We start from the raw sequence: 4,558 nt of genomic DNA on the forward strand, positions 1-4,558 counted from the left end.
ATATATATATATATGTCATTTCAGTCAGTGAGAAGGATGTTGCTGCTTTGCATGAGGACAGACATGTGGGTTCACCAGTTGAAGAAAGGAAGTCATTCTAGATTAGTGGTCAAGAGCATAGGTCATATAAGTGGAGGCAAATAATGCTACAATTCTTTTAGTATATTTCTTGGCATGAGTATGTCTCATGTACTAGTTGGGACATATTTATACTAAAAAAAGTATTTGTTATTTATCTGAAATTCAAATTTAACCTAACTGGACATCTTTTTTTTAACAACCCCAATTCAGTTCTGCCTGCCCCATTTTTATAATGTTATTTTTTGGGCAGTAATTCCTAAAGAGGTGAAGAGATCATTTTCTAAGAGTCATGTGGGTTTGGCTCTTTCTAGCTGATCTATAAAGGAAAATCTTAACTTTTTCCATAAACTTCTCCATTAAAATAGAGGATAACTCCGTTGTTAAGAATTGATGGGCTTCCCAAGACAACACTTATAGGCAGAGCAAAAACTATCATGCAAACCCTGGTCAAGTGAGATCAAGATTGTGTGCGTGACCTTTACTGAAATACAGTTCTACATGGGATCATGTCTGCTGGAGGAAGGTTTCTGTTGGCAGGCCCAGCATTTGTCCCTCAGCAAAGACCTTTACATTTATCACTGGCATCAAGGAAGACATGATGAGCAGAAATATTTGATGTATTGATGGCGTGTTTTTCTGGTTGATACTTCTGATAACAGATTCAAGAATTAAAAATAATTTGGTAGACTGAAATGGTAGGCTGAATTATCAGCAATTAACATAATAGGAACAGTGGTTAGATTACGTACCTGGCTCCAAACAGTGAGCTGCACTTGGTAAATTTGTGGGGATCCGTGACTTAGAATCATAAATAAAAGCAGGAGTTAGCATTCAAATTTACTTGTAAGGCCACCGTGTTGTCTTAGTGGTTTTCTTTTCTCTCTTTCTAAACAGTAGGCCTTTGAGTGAGGAGGTTTTACGAGGTGTTAGCATGGCTGACTCAAATGATTCCAGAGGCATGTTTTCAGTTGTGTGGGAAAAGAGCTCACAACTATTTATGTAAAGTCCATCTGGTGTCAAGGCCTGGGTGCTATTTGGATAAATGAAACACAACTATTTCCCAACATGCTTTCCTAGCACTGGGTGGTTAAGAAAAAAGTTAAAGTGACCTACATGGAAAACAACTCAGAACATTCTGAGTCTTGACCCAGTGCCTCTTCAGCTTGAGGTTATATCAGATTCACCTACGGCTTCACTTAAACAGTGAGCTCCCCTCTCAGAGTTTTTGACACAGAAGGTCAGGAATGGGGCCCAAGAACTTGCATTTCTAAAGACTTCTAACAATGGTGATGCTGCTGGTCCAGGATCTTACTTTGAGAACCACTGCTGTAGACTGTGAAGTTCATATTAAAAAGTTCCTGCCCTAACTATGAAAGTCTGTGACCCTGACAAATACTGGGGACAAAAATTGAGAATAGATAGCATTGATTCTACTTGTGTGTATTATCCCCCCAAAGGGGCAGACTTGTGAAGGTTTAGGGCGAGGATAGATGGGGATGGGGAGGTGTGGTCAATCCATTTGCCCCTTGGGTATCAAGTTCTCTGGATCTTCACTGATTCCCCTGAGAATTCGCCTTTGAAGTACATGGCAACATAGTGCCGAGAGAAGAGATGCTTCTTCAAGGCCTCTCTGCCATGACCTCAGCATGGCATTACTATAACCAAAATGGTGCCCATGATGGTGTTCGGATTCTTTCAAGGCGTCATGTACCATTGAACAGGTGACAACCATGGGGTTCTCAGTTCTGTTTTGTTAAGAAAATAAAAATAATAAGTGGCATTAAACTAATTCCATAAATGCCTGTTCCCTGCTGATAGGGTGGCCACATTCATTGTTCCATTGCTTTGTGGGTTGTTTTTTTTTTTGTTTTTTGTTTTTTGTTTTTCCTGGAGTGGCTATAATACAAGCCATGATTCATGCAATGTGCCAGCCTCAGAGATATCAAGACCCATTTGCATAAATATCCACAATCATGTTTCTAAAGCTGTTTCCTTATTTCCCTTTGTTACTGTTTTCCTTTTCATTGAGGTCAGTTGAAATAGTCTTTAATTGAGGCTATTCTTACACACACACATACACACACATACACACACACACACACTATAATTGAATTATAAATTCCATGAGAACAGAATCAACACCTATTTTCTCAGAGAGCTATTTCTAACCCTAATGAAGTACCTTACACATGGTAGCTATACAAAATCTGTGACTGACTGAGTGAATAAATATGTATATCTTTGCAAGCCAGTGATCTTGGAGGTTACCCATTGATCCTCCATGTGTTGTTATCTCTGAATGCACAGGAACTTTGTTCTTCCTGTGAACCAAATGCAGATCCTGAGTTAAGCCTTACTAACATTTACCTGTTCCCTTCTAAAGCTATTTTGTAGGAAAGACAGTATTTCGATTGTTTATAGATTTAACGTTGTATATTCATTGATTATATCTACCACATTTATTTTTAAAGGTTTTTAAATAGTTTATTAAAGTACAATTACACAAAGGTAAATGATTTTAAAACACATAAAACACAATATGGAAAAAGAGTAGAGGGATATAATTTTTAATATTTAGTACCAAATTTGCTTTGAGTTTCCACATAACCGTGGGAAAAGATGGAAATGTGTTGCCTTACATAGTTCTCATTGTTTGGATAAAGAAGAGAGAGAGAGAAGAAGCATGCTACATAATGGGAAGACACAATTTTTCCATTTGCGTATATGTCTGGTAGGAATGTGTCTTAAGAGTCTTTATGGAAAAGAGCTCTTGAGTTATACAAGGAATAGCTTTTTCAACAGCTATTTTGCCAGAGGTATAAAAACTTTCTTCTCCTGGTTTACTTTGTATATCTTACCTCAGTAAAGACATGAAAAGGAATCCTGATAAGGTGAATGCATTCCCACAGAGAGCTAAGCTTCCTGGTGATCAGACTTGATTCAGGAAGAGCACTCAATGAGCTGAGAGGATTAAATGATCAATGTTTCTTTTAGATTAGCCCTCTCAGATATCAATGATCACCAGCCTTAGAGGAGATAATGAGGCAATTTCAATATTGAGCATTCCAGAGTGTCTCAAGTATGGGAAGTCCATGTGGTTAGGTTCGGAAGATGGCTCAACGCCAACATAACATGGCCGGCCCCAGCACTGGCCCTCTGTCAGGACACGGCTAAGGCCCCGGTCCCTGGTCCAGTGGGAACACGTGAGATGACTTTGTGTGTTTTTAAAAAAAATTTTAAATGTTTATTTTATGTATTTTGAGAGAAAGAGAGAGAGTGTGAAGGGGGTGGTGCAGAGATAAAAGGAGCTAAAGAGAGTGAATCCCATGCAGGCTCTGTACCATCAGCACAGAGTCCAAATGATGAGATCATGACCTGAGTTGAAATCAAGAGTAAGACGCTTAACCGCCTGAGCCATCCAGGCCCCCTGGCTTTGTGTGTGTCTTAATCAGGGTTCCCAAGAAGAAACAGAGATGTGAGTGCAGGTCCTTTCTTAAGGGGCCTCAGGGGGCATCAGAAATGGATAGGAGACAGGAAAGACAGGCAGTGTAAGGTCCCATACTGAGCCATGGTAGGTAACTAAAGATTAACCCCGTAAGAAAACTCTAGAAATGAGGTAGACGGCATGCCTCAGAGTTGTCCCACCTGGGGAAAGAGGGAAAAAGAGTATTGATACATCAGTTCTCTTTAGTTGACTGTACTTCAACTCAACCAGTTGAGGGCTACTCCCGTGAAAAGGGTGTTAATTCCAGAGCACTTCGCACCAGAGGGGCTTTAACACTGGCCAAGCAATCTTCCGTGGGTCTAAGGAAAGTCCTCAAACACAGAGCTACAGACCCTGCCATCAGAAGACTGGAGCACGGTGAAATGGAGTAGGGTCTGAGATAGTTGGCAAGACACTGGCAGCTTCTCTGGTGTAGAAGTCACCTTTAAACATTTTTATTTTATTTTTGAGAGAGAGAGAGAGAGAGAGAGCACGAGCGGGAGAGGGACAGAGAGAGAGGGAGACACAGAATCCGAAGCAGGCTCCAGGCTCTGAGCTGTCAGCACAGAGCCCGACACGGGGCTCAAACTTGTGAACCACGAGATCATGACGTGAGCCGAAGTCAGTTGCTTAACTGACTCAGCCACCCAGGCGCCCCTAGAAGTCGCCTGTAGAAGAGAGTGAGCGCAGTATTAAATAGCTCCGAGTGCTTCAGTTCTCTGTCAGATGAATGAGCAAATTTGTCTCTATCTTCGCCTCAAGTAGAAAGACTCACCATAGTCTCTGTGTATTTTTAACACCTCTCTGTGCTTGCTAATTATTTTTTTAGTTATTTTTTTTTTTTACGGAACAGAAGGTAAACTCAAGATCATTATTTTTTGCAAGCACCATTATCTAGTTAGGGATGCCCTAACACTGTTTTGTTTCCACTGGGATTTCTCCTTAAGCATACCTTCTATTTGTGTAAGACCATGTTGCTTTTTTTTTTTTTTT

General features: G+C 40.4%; 1 protein-coding gene across 3 annotated transcripts in view; it reads left to right on the plus strand.

Moving 5' to 3' along the window:
* The window catches only part of CDH13 (cadherin 13), a 1,040,036-nt gene that overhangs the window by 294,369 nt on the left and 741,109 nt on the right, over positions 1–4,558 (plus strand). The gene's annotated exons all lie outside the window — the stretch shown is intronic.

Source organism: Herpailurus yagouaroundi, unplaced genomic scaffold (genome assembly GCF_014898765.1).
Source record: "Herpailurus yagouaroundi ecotype Mexico unplaced genomic scaffold, PumYag 190, whole genome shotgun sequence".
Taxonomy (NCBI): Eukaryota; Metazoa; Chordata; class Mammalia; order Carnivora; family Felidae; genus Herpailurus; species Herpailurus yagouaroundi.